This window comes from Cyprinus carpio, chromosome B23 (genome assembly GCF_018340385.1).
Source record: "Cyprinus carpio isolate SPL01 chromosome B23, ASM1834038v1, whole genome shotgun sequence".
In the NCBI taxonomy this organism is placed as follows: domain Eukaryota; kingdom Metazoa; phylum Chordata; class Actinopteri; order Cypriniformes; family Cyprinidae; genus Cyprinus; species Cyprinus carpio.
In genome coordinates this window covers 19,683,173-19,705,618 of record NC_056619.1, presented here as the reverse complement: position 1 = coordinate 19,705,618, position 22,446 = coordinate 19,683,173, and the positions used below count along the sequence as shown (strand labels likewise).

At 37.9% G+C, this 22,446-nt stretch overlaps 1 protein-coding gene across 2 annotated transcripts in view; it reads left to right on the top strand.

Moving 5' to 3' along the window:
* The window catches only part of LOC109103473 (plexin-A2), a 201,994-nt gene that overhangs the window by 46 nt on the left and 179,502 nt on the right, over positions 1–22,446 (top strand). The window contains exon 1 of one of the 2 annotated variants that reach the window (XM_042750415.1): positions 1–296. This exon is cut by the window's left edge and continues 46 nt beyond it. The gene's annotated coding sequence lies outside the window, so the exon portion shown is untranslated. Of the gene's footprint in view, positions 297–15,775; positions 16,229–22,446 lie in introns of those variants that run through there. The other variant, XM_042750414.1, reaches the window with a different exon arrangement.

Sequence of the window (22,446 nt, the reverse complement as noted above, 5' to 3'; positions counted from 1 at the left end):
TGTTTAGAATCAGAATTAGCGAATCGATGTACAGTTCGTTTCACAAATGAATGATTGTTTTGAAGCGGTTCTTTTCTGAAATGTGTTAATGGATCGAACAGTTCACCAAATTGTTTGGAGCGCGTTCTCACTCTGTGATACAGTAATGCTATATCTTGGAATATAACGAACAACATGAGCTGGGTTTTGTGGATAGGCCTACTGGACAATTACCCACCATCCGCTGTGACCAAACCTGACAATGCAATGAAGAGCTTTAGGATCTACACCTACACGTGGCAGCTCACGACTCAACTGTAAGTAAAAGTCTAAACAATGTATCAAAACAGTCAAACCACTGAAGTACCAAAACGTATCATGATATAAACATTAGTTATACTGTATGTAGCCTGCAGTACCATGATCATTGCCTGCAAGATTTCTTTGAAGTACAGGGTAAATACTGTATAGCAGTAATTTAAAGTATCGTTGTACTTTGTTGACATATTTAATGCTATCATATGAGAGCGTCAAGACATTCTGAGTCTGTGTGGTTTAATAGCTATTGTCAATGAATTGTGATACAGTTTGTATATGAGTGTTTTGTATGTGTTTATTCTTCCGGTTTTTTTTTTTTTTTTTTTTTTTTTTTTGTGAATATGTGTGTGGCAAAACTTTATAAAACTTTTAAATGGCGTTGCATTTAGCCCTTTGTTGTTGTTTGAGACTTGCTGTCATTTAGTTGTGCATTTGGTTGAGTTGATGTCCATCTGCAGATAACTGCTTGCAATGCCAACCCAGCTGAGAAGCTCCATCAGAGGGTACAATTTCCATCTGATTGGGCCTCTAACCACTCAAATTTATGCTGCAATTAACTGGCCATTTAAAGGCCATTTTCCCCCTGTTTCCTGTTAATGGCTGTAAAGTGATAACTGCTAGAGATGCTCTGGAGGTGTATGTCCTCCTTGACGCCCAGCTGAGCCTGACTTTTCTCTGGTTTGCCCTTTTTGTGCCTGACAGCTCCATAAATGTTTAACGGGTCAGTAAAGTTGAACCAGGTTCAGATGGGACACACTTTCTGTTGCAGCAGAACTAGATGAGAGTCTTGGGAATAGGACTGAACCTGTGTTAAAGCAGCAGTGGCCAATAAATCTACAGTAATAGTGGGACAAATGTGATGACAGTAAGATTAGTGTTGCTGGACTGCTATTTTGGATTGTTGCTCAATTTGTTATTATGCAGGCCTCCCTTCTGGATGTTTTTATAATGGGCAAGGGGTGTTTTTAGGCATAAGATGAAGCATTAACCACATTATTGGAGCAAATTTAAGTAATTCAAGGAGCAAATGTATACATTTTTCAAATGAATTTATATATATATATATATATATATATATATATAAATAAATGCATGTAAGGTAGGAATAGTTTGGCAGGCTGTTCAATAATACACGGTCTGCCACTGCAAAATTTCCTCATCTTTTTAAATGAGTAATTTGGAGTTCTGAGGAAGTATTTATACTAAGACCTTAAGCTTCTCGAGGGATTATAGAGGTTGAGTAAGTTAGCCAGGTAGCTGCTTGATTATTTAATGATTTGTTTACAAGCAGCAAAAAAAAAAAAAAAAAAAAAATCTGTCATGAACCGGCAGACAGTGTAAGGATTTCAGAAGGGAGTGACATGAGCAAATTTCTTATATCCCTTCACAAATCTCACTGCCGCATTTTAAATCCAAGAAATTTGAGACTTAGATATACCTTAATAAAGAGAGTTGCAGTAATCCAGCCAAAATGTAATGAAAGCATGGACTGTAACCTCCAAAGAATTCTCAAAGAGGAATGGCTTAATATTAGCAAGTAAATGAAGATGAAAAAAAAAACCTATTACAGAGTTAATTTGTCAAAATTTAGACACACCCAAATTCCACACATGAGGAAAAACAAAAGAATACAGATATTCAAGCTCAATCTTTTTTTTTTCTCCCCGTAAAATCTGATTGGCCAAAGTCAATAACTTCTGTGTTATCTGCATTGAAAAAGAGAATGTTTTTATGAAAGACAAAATTTAACCTCATCCAAACCCACTAGCAGAGATTTTAAAGTAGTCTGATTGTTTCACGCCACAGGCAGGTGAATTTGCATATCATCAGTGTAGCAATGGAAGGAAACACCATGGAACCCAGGGAAGCATATTGAAAAGTGAGCAGGTGCTAAAATAGAACCCTGAGGCACTCCACAAACCAGATTTTTTTTTTTGTTTGTTTGTTTTTTTATAGAAGATGTGCATTTCTTATTTTGACTGAAAATTTACTGTTAAGAAAAATTTAACTCAACCAAGAACTGTCCCCCAAATCCACATAAGTCTCTAACCTAGAGATTAGAAAAAAGAATGAAGTTTTGTGTTTGCATGGACAGAAATAAGCTTTCTAGGTATTTTATGACAACTTTATGGTCCAGGGAAGCTCATCTGGTATAATGTGCCTTTGGTGTAAATCCTTAGCATTTTCAGATGGTGATAACATTGGTGCTGGTGATTTTGGGGCCTCTGGTCCATTCCTCATATTGGCAGAAGCTGTGAGTCCAGAGAGTCCAGAATGTTACTTCACCACGCTGAGGTACAGGGGATTCATAACTTTTCCTTTCTTCTTTCTCACTGTTGCTCAGCCACACACGTCTACATACATTAGGCTTTTAGAATCATGCTCTGGTGTTTTGTAAAGAAATAAAAGAAATGAATAGCTGGCTTCCGCAGTAAAAGCTCTCCCTGAGTGTTTCTTTTGAATAGAGGGTTATTTTGCTGAGATTTTTATTGAAATATTTTTCAAACTTTTTGATGCATTTCTAGGATCTAGTTTTTAGCTATATAATGGCATTTATGTATTTATGTATAATGCAGTTTTGCACATTGCGTTGTGTAAAAAGTTAAACTAATATGAAAAATTAATGGATAATATCCTGGCAGAAAATTACCATTACATTTTTTTTTTTTACATTTTATATACAGATCCCATATTTTGTTTCTGTTATACAAGAGTGTTGAGGTTCAGAGAGGAAACACTGAGGTAGGCAGATATAACAGTGCAGTTATTTTGTGACACACATGTTCACAGTCCTCCCACAAGTAGAGAGAAAATCAGACATAACAGTCCTGCTCTGAGAATCCAGATCCAAACTTTCTGTGGACTTTAGTGTTTACTTTGGAAAAGAATTAACTTCAGAGTTTTAAATATATCTTACCTGACATATCCTGTGACCACAGCGACCCGCAAGGGCATGTTAGAAGTGTACGGAGGAGTGCTGACGTTGTAGGTGCTTAAAAGGCTTTGATGGGTGAGGAGAGCCATCAAAACCATCTAAGGCTTGTCTCTGGACATCACGAGGGGTTGGGGTTATATTTTAGTGGTATTTTATGATGTACAGGACTTCAGCAAAGGCTGAGTGATCAAAAATGATCGTGTTGTTGGCTCTGGCTGTTTTCTTTTTTCTGCTAGCTTGCTTTATTGTCTTTTTTTATGAAATCCTTTTCTTAGTGCTTTGTCACCTCAGAATTCTTTATTATGTTTTGAACACAGTCTTTTTGCATTTATGAGCCCTTAGACTTCTATTTGCCAACTAAAATCAAGCATAAATATTGATCTTAGCACTAATACCGTTTATCAGTGAAGAAACAGCAGATCTAGAAACTTTGATTTGTTTTCTAGAAGGAGTCAAATTACGGTTTTGCTCATGAGAAATTTTGATGATAGAAGTGTTAAATCGTATTTTCTCTCTTATGGTCAGGATAAGAGAGATTTAGGAGCTAGTCCTAAGGCGTGGCCTACATTTTTAATGTTGTTTTTATAGATAATGATAGTCCAGAAAGCCATCCTACAGGATACATTAGTGGTGCTTTGGAATGATTTTATTTTGAATAATGCATGATTAAAAATGAAACTTGGAATGAATCTAATTTAAATTTAAATGTGCTGCAGGAAGACTTTTATAGAGAGACCCAGAAGAGGACGAACACAGCAGAAAAGCACATCAATTGCATGTCATGGTCCTCTCTTTTTTGGTGTTTTTAAGCCCAATATAAATTTGTGTTTTAGTTTAATTTGAATTATATATTTATATATAATATAAATGGATTGGTTATACATTTTTACATTGTTTATGTATTCATATGTTTTATAGTTTCTGTAGCATTTTATAGCTTCTGTTATTGAATTCCTAATCATTGCAAGTTTTATTTTGCTTCTTGATGTGACCAAAAGTTTGTTTGTTAGTTTGTTCATTCTGATGCATGAGTCATTCAGTTGAGAATATCATAGACAGGGTGTAATCAGAAGTCAGTAATCTGTATTTTGCTGTTGCCTCCCTCACACCACACATTCCTGTGATTCATGAAGGTGGATCTTAAAGGAATGTGGTTTCTGAATCTACAGTGAAAGGTTTTTTTTTTTTTTTTTTTTTTTTTGTAGTCGCTGTGCACTTTACCTCTGTTTTCTTTCAGATAACACCTTAAAGGGATAGTTCACCCTAAAATTCTGCCATTAATTACTCACCCTCATGTCATTCCAAACTTGTAAGACTTTCGTTCATCTTCAGAACATAAATTATGATATTGAAATCTGCAAATTTCTTATACATGATTGGCCTCAAAAAAGTATTTAAACACTTAAAATTGTATGAATGTCATACAGTTTGAGTGTGCTTGCATGTGGATGAATGGGCTTTCAGTGAATGAAAGTCTATGTGACAACACTTTAAGTTTGACAACCAGAAAGCGAAAGATTTTGACGACTACTGTCTATTTTTTAATCAAATCCAAACTTCTTTTTGAGATCCTAAGTAGTGTGCATTCATTCCTCAAAATAAATGAAATTTAATATTTTAATGCAAGGATTTTCATGCACTGTTAACTATGACTTACTGTTAAATGTTTAAATTTTGGAGCCATAATATTATTTCACAGTCTTGGTTTAATGTTTATATCAGTAGTACTAGAACTACTAGTAATTGGCAAATAAATCCCATCTTGTCGCCAAGAGGTCCCAATGTGGCACATTTCTCTGCTGTGTAGATTCCTGCAAGGCCCTCTGGCATTCTTCCTGTCACATGTCTAACCTTGACCCATGTCCTTATCATCTACCTCTCCGGCACCGTGACGGATGAGGCTGGCTCTAATGACTCTTGTCACGTCCTGATCCCCGCTATCCTTCCTTTCTTTATCCCTCCACCCTCCATTTGCATCCTCCTATCTGCATAGGCTTTGGTCCGGGTTGGGAGTGAAAGGCCAGGTGGGATTAAAGTATCAGCAGCTGTCTGTGGTGTCTTCGGGACAGGCAGACGAGTGGTCTAAATCCCCGTTTTGAAAGACGGCGTGAGCGAGTAAACCTTCATCAGTCTCACTCTCGTTCTCTGCATCACTCCATCTGTTCCCCTGGCGATGGAGAGCAGTGACACGTAATGCTGAACGCAATTGTCTCGTCCTTTGTGCGTTCCGCATCCCTTGGTGGGGGATATTAGCCAGATGAAATGAGTAATTCATGTCTGTTGGCATTTTGGGGGGTTTAACGAAAAGGTAATGGGATGAGTTTGTGAAGGGGCGTGTCTGGTGTCCTTTGGCTCCGCTCATGAGAGATGGAATTATTTAAGATTAATTGAGCTCAGTGTCACTTGGGTTGTGGAGGGCACTGCAAACATTGACATGGTTAATTAAAAACTGACAATCATTGTCTGATGGGGAAAAGTTGAAATATAACCTGTCAGGGGTTTTTTTTTTTTGCCACTTTTTTGATAGTAGATGGTATACAGACAGGAAATTATAGGAAGATGATGGGGTTTGAACTTATCTTGCCTACATGAGCACCATGGATTAATACAGTATGTCGTATAGCTAATAGATGCTCGGTTACAGTTACAGTACAGAAACCCTTAATTTCCATATGAGTTGTGTGTAGAAATTATTCTGGCTGAATTGTACCAATTTTGTAAAAATAAATAAAACAAAAGTCAGTTGCTTTTTGAATGCTACAAGTGAATTTAGGCATTAAAACATTATAATGTGCATTTTTATTTCTTAAAGATTTGGCCTCAAAAAAGTATTTAAACACTTCAAATGTATGAGTGTCATTGCATTAAATAACAATATCAAAACAATTGATGCTAGAGCTTGTATAACAATAAAAATGGATATTCATTTTGAGATTCAATTAAGATTAGTTTTTAAGAAAAGTGTTTTTAAACATTACATCATTTAATGCTCACTGAGTTAATTTAAATGAGCATGTGCAATTAAATATCTGTTTCTTGTCAATATGATATAAAATAAAATCTAATTTAAATAAATTATTTAAATATCTAAAATAAAATTTTGCAATAAGGAAATTAATACTTTTATTCAGTAAGAACACATTTAATTGATCAAAAGTGAAAGTAAAGTTATTTATATTACAAAAGATTTTAAATAAATACTGTTTTTTTATTTTTTTTTATTTTACTTTCTATATCAACAATTTAACAAAATTTAGCCTTTTAAAGTACATTTTAAAATAAGTTAAAATAGAAAACCATTATTATTATAATATTTCACAATATAAAAAAAAAATACATATTATTTTTATGCATTTTTAATCAAAGAAATTCAGCCTTGGAAAACAAAAGACTTATTTAAAAAACATTTAAAAAAGCATAAAGACCCAACTTTGAACAGTATAATGTTTATAAAAGTTTTATTTTTTTTTGTTTTTTTTGCAGAATTATCTTTATCTTTATATCTTTAGCAGAGAGATGTCAAGATGTCTGCATGTTCTGTATGTTTTCTTCTTCTAAGCTTCCAAGAAAACAAATTTTGTTCTTCAGTTAGTCCATCTGGGAAATGGAAATCAACAACTGAACCCCAGGCAAAACAACAAAATGGCAATGTTTGTAGAGGGAGGCCTGGATGTCATGTACATTTACATTCATGTTGTCGGCAGATGCTTTTTTAAGTGACTTAGCAGAAAAAGTACCAGTCAAGGGATGACTTTGTGCCCTTCTAGAGATGTTTCAGATGTAACCTGTGTGTCACTGATGTGAAGTTCTTTTTATAGAGGAATATATTTTAAAAAGAGCCTTTTTGAACATGGCAGAAATTCACAACTCCTCACTAATATGCAAAGTAGTTTATTAGTATGCACACTGCACCTCATTACTGATTGTAGGGGACATAATGACAAAATCAACAGGAGATTACCCTATTAAGCGTTGTGGTTCTGCTTAATAGCCGTGCATCTGATTTGGCCGGAGCCGTGCAGAATCGCCGGGACGTGCCCACGCCTGTTTCCGCCCGCTACCCTAGACGCCGCTATATTGAGAGGTGTTTGGCGTAGCAGGGTGTGGAAATACATCTAATTAAAATCAAATACATTATCAAAATCCACAACAATGAGAGAGCCAGGCAAACACATACTCATTTCCCAGAGACTCACGTTCTGATAAGCATCTTATTCAAATGGTGGCCAATTTATCGTGCGTGTAATTTTTGCAAGTGCTTGTGTTGAGTGTTTATCAGACTTGGTGTGGCAAGTTTATCTATTGTCTTTAGAGATCATATCTTTGAATATATGACTGGGTGTACAGTATGTAGGCATGTTTGTGTACCATTGCAGGATGCAGACTTAAATCGACAAAAAAATTTAAATTCGCGACAAGTAGTTATTTAAAGATTTTTGTGCACTCAAATGCAGTTTTGACAAACACTGACCTGTGTCTGCCATGGTTTCATGCTGTAAACAATGAATGCAGCAAGAGTCATCACATCTGATTCATGAAAAATTACTCTTATGAACCGAGTAAAATAAAAAGATTAATCTTTTTTAATTGGTTTGAATGAGTCATTAAAGTTAAAGTTCAACCTAGACAGAAAACTTTAGAGTATTTTACAAAAAATTTGCTATTTCAGTATTTCTGCTTTTTAAATTCCATTTTCATTTTAATGTGTTGCTTGCTGTTTTTGCATGAAATTTAGCGATTTCTGAGTGAAAACGGTTTCTACAAGATTTTTTTTTTTAGTGTGGGAGAGTGAAATTGCATTACTTTACAGGTCTTGCAATAATTCAACATTTAGTGACACAATACAGACATAAAACAAAACCAAATGAGTAATAAGTTCACAACTGATTTTCTTAGTGAACCCCCAGTCCTTGATCAGTTATCTGCGATTCAGCCGACAACTATTAGGCTACTGTGACTTTTATTTAAGGTTCATGATATACATATATAAGTCTATTTACTGAGTTGTTTGTTTGACTACTGGTACTTATTAAAAGCTAAAGTAATAAGCTATGTACTTGATGAACTATAGTACTTCTGTACAGTTGGGTTAATTCTCTAATTTGTTAAGTAAAAAAGTCATTTGACTCCTAAATGTTTCATATTTGCCTGGAACCCTAGGAATCTTTTGTGAAAATGAGTCATCGCAAACGCTGAAATGTGTAAATGACTCCGCTGCGAAAGTGGCGTGCTTAATTGTTTTTTCCATCATGATCTTCTCTGGTAGGAGTGTGAATGATGTTTATGTGATACGGATGGCAGCGCTGTGTTGAAGGCTCGGCCATCTGTGTGGTTCAGTCTCTCCGTTGTCGTCGTTGTTTCTGCTAGCACCGCTAGCTGACGAGGCCCGCCACTCTCTCCCACGCACTGGATGTGCGAGAACGCGGCGCTTTTGCGAGTTCCCTCCACCCCCTGTCAGTCAGACGCCTTCAAGCAAGGGCAAAAACAATAATAAACACTTCAGAGCGATATGTATCACGACGTACACACGCAAAGGCGCGCATGAACTCACACCCTGCTGGCAATTACAGACTCTCTTGTGTTTGTGAGAACACAACAGAGACGGAGAACTGTGTTTTGTTTTCTGAAGAAGTAACTGAAGGTCTCCAGAGGGCATCACATCGAAGCATTTTCATGATGTTTGTTCTCTGTTAAGCGTGAGGGTCTTTTATTCCTGATCAGATGGGGAGAGAAAGATGATTTAGCCATGGAAACAAGTCAGAGGCTCCGAATGATGAAGCGGAGGTGAACGGTTCAGACGGGCCCCTGACAGTTGCAGAATGGAGACTGAGTAGACGTAAGCGTTTCTTCAAAACACATTGATCAATGCTAAATGTCCACTAAAAGGAAGAGTTGACATATAAATTCTGACATGCTGTTACTCACTGTCATGTTGCTGCAAATACATGTGACTTTCTTTTTTTTTGATACAGGCGGAGAAATTCTGAAGAATGTTCAAGGTGCTCTTCTGTGAAGAGTCTGTGAAGCTCAAACTCCTCCCACCTCTTAAAGACACAGTTCACCTAAATTCTGTCATAATTTACAGATGTAGTTCTAAACTTGTATGACTGACTTTCTTATATGAAAACTTATTTCAAGAAATGTCTTTTTTTTCAGTACACACTGACAAGACAAACAGAAAGCTAGTTCTTAGTGTAATATATAATGAAGCTACCCACAGGCTTCCTCCTTGAGTGGGCCATTAGAGGGGGACAAACACTTGTGTGTGTTTGTGTGGGGAAGTTTGTGGTAAATGTATGTCAGCCCTGCAGCCACTGACTGCTCTGACAGGCCTGTGTGTGTGTGTGTGTCCATGCTACCTTCCATGCGCTCTTCCATGCATCCATGCTACCACAAAAAAACAGCTGTCGCTACACAAAGATGATCCATTCAGTGAGCAGAGGTTCGGCCCCAGCCACTTTGCCACACACACGGATCATAGTCTGTGCGTGCATGTGTTAGGACATGGCAGTTGCCTTCTCTGTCAAAAGAGACAGTGTAATCGAGAAACCCAATACCAACCAGACACAATGACATACAGAATGAAAGAAAATCCTGATCTATGAAGGGATAGTTCACCCCAAAATGAAAAATTCTGTCATTTACTCTCATGTCGTTCCAAACCTGCATGACTTTATTTCCAAAGACTGTTTTAATTACTGTTTTGAGTGTGTTTAAAGGAAAAAATGACAAAAAACAGTCACTTTAAAAGTAGTCTATATGACTTGTGTCTTCAGAATAGCTATTTGTAAGGATCAAACCGAAAGTCACCGAAGCTCTTAAATCTCAAATAAGCGACAGTGAAGCTGGCCATTGGTTCCTGGATGACTAATCTTAATGAACCAAGCTTAAATACATTTGAGAGCATGACAATGTACATCACAATGTATTTGAGAGCATGAGCAAAATAAATTAGTTGTATGAGTTTGGACAACATAAGGTGAGTAAATGTTGACTGATTTTTTTTATTTTTATTTTGAGGTGAACTATTCTGTTTAAGTTATAGAAATACTAAAGTTCAAAAGTTTGGTGTCTCTTATGCTCTAAAATGCTAAAATGGTGCTGAAGAAACTTTTCTTATTATCAATTTCTATCAATATAGAAAACTTTTGTAGCATTTTTATCAGTTTAATGCATCCTTGCTGAATATGTGTTAATTCCTTTTTTATTTTATTTTTTTTAATGATTGCAAACTTTTGAAACATTATTTATATATTCTTGTAACTATTATATTAAGCCTAATTACTCTGTTTCCAATTCATTCTCATTGGAAAAGCTGTGTTTGAAACTTTACTATTTAAACATACACTGATGCCACATTCTTTACTAATGCACCATGCTGCTATTTTGCCATTTGGGATGTTGAACAATATTAGTTGGCGGATGCTTAATTAGTTGGTTTATGCTTAATTCATATTAATTTCACTGTAGATTAAATACCACAGTGCTGCTGGCACTTTTGTATTAAAGCAATAAGTAAATCGAATGTGCATTACATCGATTTTACCATACGATATTGCAGTTGTTTTAGAGGTTTAAACTCTGAGCTCAAACATACTCTCGTGGCTTACTGCTTCATTTTGTTGTAAGAATTTCCTAAACCCATGAGAGTTGTCTGTTATGTCATGCAGGTGAAAATGCTCAGTATCTCCTGAAGTGTGTCGACCGAGTGTGAGCGTGTTTACTCCAAAAGAGGCCAGAAACTCAGCACTACTTTTCGCATCAATAGCGTGCAGTCATAATCACAGATTGAGCCAATGTTCTAAAGTGCTCAGTGTGTGTATCAGCTGTTGTTATGGCTGGTGTGTGTTGTGTGAGCTTAGTGCCATGGCTGAGCTGAGAGGAGGAATGGGTCTCCCGCTGAGCCGACGGAGTCACGCTTGCCCTTGTGACGCTTTCAGACGCCTTAAGAGAAGGGGGAGATGAGACGCCATGGAGCGTCAAAGCTAGAGCTGCTTTCAAACCTTTCAGCTCGCTACAAAATTACGGCATGTGAGCACTTTGATCCACAAACGGATGAGCAGCGGTCTTACAGCGGGCCATCACCCTGCATTACTCTCAGCACGCTTCCCGCTTGCCCCTGCGTCTGACACACCCACTGAGCTGATCACCCGACAAATCGAAATCCTGCATTAATACAATGCAGTTTAACCCCGAAAACCCATGCTCTTGTCTTGCCACATCCACTCTGACGGATAAACATTACAATAGTCGCTTTACGCCGTTTAATTCCTGCAATTAGTTTCTTCACCTTGGGCTGAAAATGCATTTGGATTGCAAATACATTCCACAGACTGACATTAAGGTGGAGGGAGGCTCATTTTGGGCGCTGTCTGTCAGCTTTCTCCTCGGCGGCACATCATGGCAGTGGAAAGCTGTCTCCAGAGTGAGCAATGACTCACACTTTTGTTTGCCGGTTCTGTGTGGCGCTGAGCATGTCGAGCCGGGCAGCTTGCAGGAGGCGGTGTGCCTGTACATATACAAAATCAAACAAATGAGGCAGAATCCTTGGGTTTTAATGGAGATCCTTGAAGGGAGAGGTGTGTGTGAGTTATGGGCTAATCGATTTACATCCACCGCATAGGATTAAATGGCCAGAGAGGATAAAGAGGAGAGGGAGGATCGAAGGAGGGTTTGGTGGACATTGCTGTAGAGGAGCAGCATTTAGATACCAACATCAAGAGCAGGAAACACCATCCATCAGTATAGAAACCCACAATGAGAAATAGAGCTTTTGTGTAAATTTGTTGCACATAATTTGATTTTTTTTTTATCCTGATTATTAAAAATCATAGCCATTATCCTTGATGTAATATAATACTGAAGAGGCACAATATTTTCGTACCATATTGGTTATTGATATTGACATTTCTAAATTTATAGGTATTGATTATAGGATAATTTAATAGTATATTGTCTACTATTAAAATATACATTAAATATTTTAGCTTGAATATATATATATATATATATATATATATGTGTGTGTGTGTGTGTGTGTGTGTGTGTGTGTGTGTCTGTTTTTTTTTAATGTTTTTGGAAGTTTTTTCATCTTTGATTTTTTTCATCTCATCAAGGCTGCATTCATTTGATCAATTATTGTGAAATATTAATAGAATTTAAAATAACTGTTCTATCTTAAGTTTTTAAAATTTAGTTTATTTCTGTGATGGCAAAGACTGAATTTTCAGTCTTCAGTGCCACATGATCATTTAGAAATGATTCTAATATAATGCTTTGGCGCTTAAGAAACATTTTTCTTATTATCAATATTGAAAACACTTGTGCTGCTTTAAAAAAAAAATGACATTTTTCCAGATCTTCTACAGTTGTCTGTATTGTCACATTTGATCAATTTAATGCATTTATGTGAAATAAAATAATTAATTTCTTTAAAAAAGGAATACTGACCCTGAACTTTTGAGGTAATGTGTATGTAGTGTGTAAATATTTGCATTTAGTGAGAATCTGGAAATGTATATGTTTTTTTTTTTATGATCAGATGATTTAGTTACACAGCAGATGAAATGAGAAGTGACTGATATTAATAATAAGCATTGATCTTTTTTGAATTACTTCCACTTGTCATTACCCTAATGATCTCTAGCAAACATAATTGACATATCTAAAGTGAGCCTTCTGTAATATTTCAGATCTATTTCACTTTTTCACCATCTGGAAGTTGGACCCAGTTTGGGCGCGTTCACTGCCCCTCGGAGTCCAGCAATCATCAGTAATTAGGCTCAGATTGTATGACCATGGCCAAGGTCAGACAGGGATAATGTTTCAAGGATTGTACCAATTATAGCATTCGTTCCAAGGCTGGCACTTGAGCTCAACCTTGAGTCAAGCGGCGCAGTGGTTTTAACACGGGACATGTGTTCTCCGGTACACAGCTGCAGTCTCCATTCACACCCATCTGTCACTGCTGACTTCAAATGGCCAAAGTCAAATGTTTCCTTTTCATCGGCTTGAGCTTGAGTAATTGCAGATTCAGGAATGTGAATGAATCTGGCCTGATAACTGGTGCGTGTTTAAATACCATGTTTACAGACACAATTATTTATTTATTTGTCATTAGTTGAGAGAATCCATATAATTATGCCAAGAGAGAGATATATATATATATTGTGCACTAACCACTAAACAATGGCTCCGGCAGATTAATGCATTGATAAATATAAGATTTGTATAGTAAAGTTTCTACAGAACTTTTTGGCACCACTAATGGTGTATAGATAAAGCAATGTTTTTCTTATTTTATGCAGATGAGAGTTCAGTTTAGCCTAACTGGATTGAGCTTTATCTGTGCAATTCAAATCCAATTCCCTTTTATTTAAACATACTACTTATTCTCAACAGAACAGTGAATAATGTATTAAAAAAAACCTATATTTGATTACCAGTGGATGACTAAGACGCATTTGAGAGTTAGTGTTGTGGAACTTCAATATGGACGCCCTCCAGATATTGACCCTGCCTCTCTTAAGAGCACACACATCTTTTAGTAGGCTATACTTACACAAGACTTGGTAGATGCGCTCTTCTCCTCTGGCAGTTTTGCAATACTTCTGATGGCTGCCACCGGTTCTTTTCCCACTCTAAATTATTGATGGATCATGGAATAAGTGCTCCTGCAATGTCCCCTTTTAAGTACAAAGATGCAGAAGACAGGCCAATGTGTAATCCATTTCTGTTTGAGCTACCCGATCAAACTATCGATTGTAGAATGCCACTTTAAAAGATTCGGTGACAGATGTGCAGCTGGGAGATGTGACAAAATTCTGCAGCGTCTCGCTGTGGTTATTCTATTACCTCCAGCAACTTTCCCTGCTGTCAGATCTGAGAATATTTTTTCCCTCCATAACTAAAAAGAATGAGGAAAAGACTGATGTAGCCTGTAAAAAGGAATTGATGATGCAATATCTCATTTACGGTAGAAAGAGGCCATTAATGGCCCACTAATCCTCTATGACAGCCAAATATCATTTGTCGGGTTTATATGGCTCTGTGATGCTGGAAAATATTTCATATTCGATGAAACACAAGTTTCAGCTTTAAATTACTCTGTAAGGTAATGCTCAAGGAAAACTTTTGTGATTATATATAGATGCAGGTTTCTTTATGGAAAGCAGCAGCACTGGTCATTATGAAGCAAAATTTGGCTCATAGAGCGCCTATCTGAATGAAACATTCTCCTCATTCACACTGTATCTGAAATGAGCATCAGCACAGACAGGAATAGCTAACAGTCATTTGTGACTATGCAGTTCTTTTACTTAGAAATATATTTTTAATTATAGCATTCTGTTGAAATGATTTTTTAACATAAATAATCCATAAAATGCAGGACAAGCATGATCTTTGTGACTAAACAAACATCCATGTAAAATTCAGAATGGCAATATACTTTTTGTGCAAAACTGTGAAAAGGCCATACTAAAGATTATTACTGTACCTATCACAGTTCTTTTTTCAAAGATGGAGAAGGTTGTGTGTAAGTTTCTATAATGTTAAGCTCCTCTTTTTTTATTCTAGGAAGGAAAATGACTGTTTACTTTAAAATTAATTAAGAGATTTAATACATTTATATGTCATTTTAATAAGCAATACAATATTGTGTAATCTTGCATTTTTAAATAATTGTTTATTTAATACTCAGCATAATTTTTTCATTACTTTGAAAGGTAATAATATTTTGTGGACCCATAATTGTTCCAATAAAATGAAATGATACCCTGTTTGAAAGGATACAAAGTCTCTGTTGATTAGGTTTAGATGAGGTAATTGCATACTTCTGTCCAAAGATGGCACTGTCTAGCAAAATTACTACTGGACTAGCACTTCCCTCACACTTGCAGTTGGTTGTAAAATAAGGGACAATAAAAACAGATTTACTTGTAAATGGATTTTACATTTTGTGAGGGAGTCTTGTATTCACTGCAAAAAACAAACAAACAAAAAAACTATTTATTTGCATAAGGCCCTAGCTAACCAAAAGAACTTAAAAAAAATCTTCTCCTAAGATTTTTATCCATGTTGTTTTTGAACATGCTTTAATGCTTTATTAGGAAAATATCTGTATGTGAAATTGTAATATATATCTGTAATTGAGCCACAGAATTATTCTTTGACATTTGCACTATTTTTGCAGTAGCGGCAAAAGGTGTTTGCCCACAGATGCAAATGTTTATCATGAACAACTTTTTTGATTAAATAATTAATCTCATTAGTGCAGTTGCAGCTAGATGGATTACAGATTAGATTAAAAAGATTGCAGTGCCAGATATTGTCAACACAGACACTTGAGACATGTATTTCACTATTCAGGGAGCACAGTTGCAGTGTTATTTAATTATTCAAAACCTAAATGTTCAAATGTACATTTCCAACCACCTAAGTTATGCATTTATAAAATGACCATCGTTGAGTGCATGAAACAGTTAAAACATGCGACATGCAAATAGAGCCGGCAGTAAGTGAGTGCTAGCACAGGGGGCTGGGTTTAAACGCGCTGCTACTGTAACGCTGCTGGGCTTCGATGCCTGTGCCAGTCTCGCGTAAAACCTTCACAGAAGAGCAATGAGCGCGTGCATGACGGTCTAACAGAGAGCTGCTGATGAAAAGCCGTGATGTCAAGCTGCTGTCAGTGTCAGAGGACTGGGGGAATGTGCCGTGCACTTGGCATATGCGCTTGTGAATGACCATCCTCCGGCATCGACAGACGAAGCGGTGAATTTTGCTGCATAGATCAGTTACCTGAAGCCGCGCGGCGACCGTTCATTCATCGTCTTCTTGCATGCAAGAAATCTTCTAGGAATTGTTTTTTTGAAGGTGCTACCTTTGAGGCTTCGGCGTTCGGTCGGATGTGGATCTATCTGTCAAAACTGAGCTGAACGCAGAGACATCTTTAAACTGAACATTAGATACCATCCTCATCTTTCTTCTGGATTGTAGGTGAGTGGACAGACGTGCTTCATGAATTCATTTCAGCCCTGAGATGCTTTACGCGCGAGATGTGGCCACGAATACTAATGTGTTCCGTGCGGTGTGCTGGAGCAAAGCATTGAGAAATCAGACCATTCATGTTATCGGGATGAAATTGTTAATGAATAGCAAAGAAGTTGCGCTTTACGAGCAGTTTGATTAGGAGAAAGGGATTTAAATAGGTGGTTTTGCTTAATGTAGAATAAATTTGCTGCTGATGATGCTGACCAGTCCAAATATCGTATTCACTTTAGAAACAGGATAACCTGATCCTCAATGTCACGTTTTAACTTTTTTATTTAATAGGCAAGCTGTAAGCGATAGCCTAATGATAGTGCATCTATATTAGTTTGACAGAATTTAGATTTTGCGTTCCTTGTATTTTCGCCACACAAGATAAGAGATCAGAATAGGAAATAAAATTAAAATGTTTGTAAATTACTCTTGTGCAAGCAAGAAAACATGCAAATAAGAATGTTGATCATGAATCTTCCTCCTGTATACGCGCGTTCATAACCCATTAACCTTATTTCATCGATTTAATTTACGCTAATTTAAAGTTAATGCCTCATGCTCTTCACTTTGCGCTCTCTCTTATCTTGAATTCTCGTCTACTGAATCTTCTTCGCTGTCCGTTTAAATAGACTCTGACTTCAGTGGACGACTAACACCGTTATATATTCAGTTTTGTGGGACTGTCAAAGAAATTGATACACGTTCAGAATGTGAAACTGGTTGTTGCCGAGTGGTCATAATTCAGCTCTTTTACCTCAAGCTCGGCTCTGTTCGTCTGGACAGGGACAGCAGATGCACTCACAAATCTTCATTTCCCCTCACACACGGCTCTGACATCGTCTCTAAAGAAAATAAATGTATCTTTAAGTAGAAAATCGGCCAGCATTTGCATGAGAATCACTGGCATCTGCTATGAAGGACAGGGATGATATTAATCGGTCTGACTAACACAATCAAATGGCGCTTTCAGTGAGGGAGATGAGGTGAATTCATCTCGAGCGTGACCTCTTCACATCATCGTTTTTATCTCCGTCTTGAAGCGAAACAGCGGTTTGAACAGAGACTTCACCTCAGAAAGCTTAAAAGGTTCATTAAAAAACTCCAAACACGAACTGAAAACAGCGCGTTGCTAGTGGAGAACAACGAAATTGAACGAAGTTTAGAGGGAAGTCTTAAAAGTTTGTATTTTTCTATGTTTCGACTGCGGTTTCAAGTAACCTTTTACTGACCCCAAAAGTTAGGTTACAAGTTCGTCAGTGCGTTAAATAGACGCTCACAGAAATTGCGTTCGGCAGAGGATGTAACCATAGCAACAGCAGACTGCTCGAGCGCGTTCCTTTAAGATCAGTATAGAACGGTACGTCGATTAAAAGAACGGGCTTTATCAACACTTTATAGATATACATTTCACGAATGCAATTACTAAATTGTTTTGTTTAAAATATCTTTCATATAGCTGACTGTTGGATACATGTACCAAAATATTAGGGAGAAAATCAGCTTTAAAAAGCTGAATTAAAAAAAAAAAATTTTTTTTGGCGCAGGCTATACCTTTTAAATTACATCAAATAACACTTTTGTCTGTTTGCCCTGAAAGTTGTCATGAGACACCTGCAAGGAAAACGATGATGAATATTCATTTTCTATGGTTATGCATTTATATAATATTAGTAAAAACGTTTCTGTGTTTTAGATTTGATGTAAGTAAGTCACTCTTCACTCAGCTTTTGTTTTATGACCCTTTCGTGGGACTGCATTTGGCTGCCTGATTGGCCAGTTCAGTTGTAACCCCATAAAGTCATTATATCTCACTTCATATTTCACATTTAAGTGGCTTTCCTCAAGCCTTGGGCTCCTGTGGTGATGTAATGCACAAGTTATGTTACTTTTGCCTATTAAGTCATTTTTTTTTTCAAAAAGACTGCACATTTTTAACTTTTTTCAGTGCTGCTCCTTCATGTTAATCAGCATGCATTGTGTATTTGGTCCGGTATGCAATGTTTTGATACATCATGATTCCAGTGTAATTTATGCTGACTCTATGCAGATTTAAAATGTTTTTATTGGCATATTTAACCTTTCTATAATTGCCCTAAAGGGCCCCCTGCATAGCGTCCCGTACGTCAATGGTTTAAACATTGCTCATCTGAAAGGATTAAAGTTACTTATGTAGAGTTTGTCTCCCCTTTGTATGGCAGAGTATGATTACATTTTGTACGTTGCATTCTGCTCACTATGTGGCTTTGTAGTTTGTTCTCTTTGATTAGGCACTGAGAGACAGAGAAAGCTGTAGAGCATCTCTAGATCACAGGCTCTTTAATCAATAAGGTTAACTACACAAAGCCGAGAGGACAAGTCTCCACTGCGTGCACACCCATCAACTTTACCTGCTACCTCATTTCCCTTACCTCGCCGGCTCCATGCAGTTTGATCGGAGTCGTAAAGTGAATAAAGGGCCATCTTTTCCCTTGCTCACAGCGTGAGCTTCCTAAGTTGGATTTGCATGTTCATCCTGATTGTCATAAAGCCTCTAGCATTCTTACGTAGGGTCGCATGCTATTGATTTGATTATGTCAGTCAGGTGCATTAAACGTTTCCTGAAGGGTAATTGGAAGGTATTATGTGCTTAAAGGGGGTTTGTATAGCCGTTGGCTCTCAGATAGATGTATACGTTTGAGGGAAAGCTGCGGGTCGAATCTGAATGGTGTGGCCACAAGAGACCCATGCTGAGTGCTTATCCTCCTTGTCCCAGTTAAATGCTATGCTCGAGTGGGTTAGTTTAGGGGCCAATTTGGATACATGCTTGTATCTTCTTGGCTTGGATTTTGAGGTCAGTGAGATTAGCTTATCAGTCCATTCAGAGGAGACTCTGCAGCTGTGGAAACGGCAATGTAAAGATCCTAAAGTATGTGCTATCTCATCACTCATCTCTCCCATTGTCCACCAGGCATCTAGTGTTTGCAGAAGAGCTCCTCCTCTGTCTCTGGCTTTGACTGAACGTTGGGATGAATGCTTGAGGGATAGTCGCAAACACCCCCCCCCCCCACCAGAAACCTTCGAGTAGGACCATGTAGCTCAGTAGTGCCACCTATTGATGAAAACATTGCAGCAACACACCACAATGTCTGAACCTACCCATGATTCCAGAGTGGTTTAACCAGAGGCAGAGGGGCATTTGAGATTGGTGTGTCACACATAAGCCTGTGCTCGTTTTAGTTGCATGCTGTGTCACCAGCGTGCACTACACCTCGAGAGAACCCCCTCTTTTCTTCTCTCATGGTGGCATACGGGCTTGCCCCGTTTAGCTTAAGAGATTTTGACAAGTAGCGATGCATGCAGGCGGAATCCTTGACCTATTTCTTAATGAGTGAACAGTACAAATGCATTCAGAGGGCTGTGTTTGCAATGCAAGCCATTCCACCGTCCCCCCACCGCTCATGCACACAGACAGACTCTCACACGCTTATGCCCTGCAGGATGGGCTCTTGTCGAGAGAGTTCATCTGCTTCCTCTATGCTAGATTCATGTATTAGTGTGTGTATCCAAACGTTTGTTTGCTTTCACGCATTGATCTTGCATTCTCTTTTGCAGCATTGCTGCTCGGCTGTTTATCTAGGGCTCTCTACTGTCCAACTGTCACAACAAAGATCGCTATCACTCTTGACCCATCTTGCTTGCTTAAAGCATGTTTTAGGTGTGCATGTAAATGCGTCCCATAGAACAAAGTGGAGCCAGATGTAGTGCTGATTACAAATATCCTGTGACATTGACATTTGGAAGCAGGATGCAGATTCAGTGTATGTAGAAAATGGTGTGCACTGGTCTACCAAATAAGTAGTTCTGGCTGCCCGGCTTCTCTGTCTATCTCCGTACATCTTTTATCAGGATGTAAACAATCTTGTGAGATAATTTGTCTTCAGCATTGGTGGATTATGCATGGGGTTGATACGGTGACCTGACGTTCGGCTACACTGTAATTAGGCCTGTGTTTTCTGCTGCAGCTAATTACCCTTGAACAGTTGGTGGACAGACTCTCGCTTGGAAGGTGCCAGTGTCCAGATTGGTCACAGAGAATTGTGGGTGTTGACGCATTTACAGCTCCAGAGTGTGGGCAAGAGAATCGGACGAGTCAATCACGCACAGGTGCTGGAGACTCTGAGAGCGCTGCCAGTTTTATGCAACATTTTTTTAAGAATGGTAACACATGTTCTCCGAAAGATCTGTTGTCTATGGCACTCTCCCGAAGCAAAAAGAAGCTTTTTCACTCCAAAATGATTTATCTTTGAGTCATTCCATACCTGTATTACTTTGTTTCTGTGGGGACTAAAACAATGAGGACTCTTAACTTTCATTTAATGGACAATACAAGCACTGGAATATTATTCAGAAATAACAGCTTTTGTTTTCCACAGAATTGGAACAACATGAGAGTGAATAAATGATGATAGAATTTTCATTTTTGGGTGAACTATTCTTAAGGCACTTATTGTACTATGTTTTTTTTTTTTGCACTTTGATCATCTGAAATACTGGTATTGCTACTAGTAGCTTGTTGAGACCATTTTTGCTTTCGACTATCTGTAGTAGTGCTTTCGTATGATCAACTTAAAACAGAAACAAAAATCAATTGCCTCCCATCTCTCCAATACAAACTCAGACCCTCAGCTGCCTTTTAACGAGTGGGCCGATAATGCATGCCGTTCGGAGAGAGAACTTTTGAGGGTAATGGGGTGAGGGTGGTTTTATGGAAAGTTGTTATTATGTAAGATGCTTTGGTTTGGGATGGCTGGGGCTTTTTGGATGTTTGGGCCGTGTCTGTGCTAAGTTTTATCTGGTCTTCAGGATGGAGTTTTGCCTCTTGAGACATTGGCCAGAAAGAAACTACTTGAAGAAGGCAGAGAAAAGACTGTGTGTGTGTGTGTGTATGTGTGGAGTGGGAGAGAGAGCGATCAAGAGAGCAAGACACATGTTGCCGTGTGCCTGGTCATAAGAGGCAAGAGTTCTCCAGTTAAACCACGCACTCCCCTTCTCCTTCACTCCCCTGTAGACACTGCCAGCTTGTGGAAAACAAAAGCTTTTGTTAAGATCTTCAATCCAGCAGATGGGAAGAAGGACAGTAAATGAAAATGGCAAAGGGAATGGAGCAAGTGGACCATGATGGGAAGTATACAAACTCAGAGGCCGGTCCTTTGGGAAGAGTAACGGTCCCTGAAAAATGCTGCCACGAAGTTCCTGCACTGTGCGGCCCTCTGTTACTTTTTCATCCAAAGCCATTGACTGAAAGCTTTAGTTAGAGCCTCCAGGCTCTCTTGGGCCTGGGCTGCTTTTATTAAGATGTTAATGGAATTGCCTTCATGACACACTTCTATAGGACAGCCTTTCTTCAATGCCTCAATCTGTCTTCTGTGCGGAACACATTAGCAGCTTACACACAACAGGTTCCTTGCACATTTGAGGTTGACTCTTTGTGGTACTATTCTAAAACTCTATAATTCTTCCGTGTATATAATCCTTCCAGCCACATGCATGCCGTATTTCATAGCATGCAAAGACCACCCATTTCAGCGATAACAGTAATAATCTATGGACTGTAGTGCTTCTGTTTGTTTGTCAGTGAATTGTAGGCTGATTGTATGGTAACATCAAATCAGTATGTTAAACCTTGAAAATGCTAATGCTGATTTTCTACACAATGTCTAAAAGGAGACACAGTATGCTTACGCAAGCCTTTTGTGCCTTCCACAAACTGCTAATGATTTCCCTCCCTTAACCACAACCCCTCATGTTGTGTTTATTAAACCCGTACTTGAGATTCCACCACAGACATGCTAGACAAAAAGAATGATATGCTAAACAAGTTGGGTTTTTTCACAATCCCTAATTTGTGTGTGATATAACGTCATCCTATCAGTGTTGGAATAATTGCTTACTTGTCTTGTTTATTGGAATGGTCACTGGCCGTGTTATTACCATACAGTGAATCCTTTTGATTGACCAGTGTCTGTTAACTGACAATGTAATAATAATTCAGTTTTTAAAGGGCAGTGCAGCCAAAAATAATTTCCAAAGTTAACATTTTTCCCCCCTGCAGAGCTGTTTTTGTATTTAGAATGAAAGTCAATGGTGTCCAAACCAATTGAAAATGCTGAGACATTTTTTTTATGTCCCTCAGA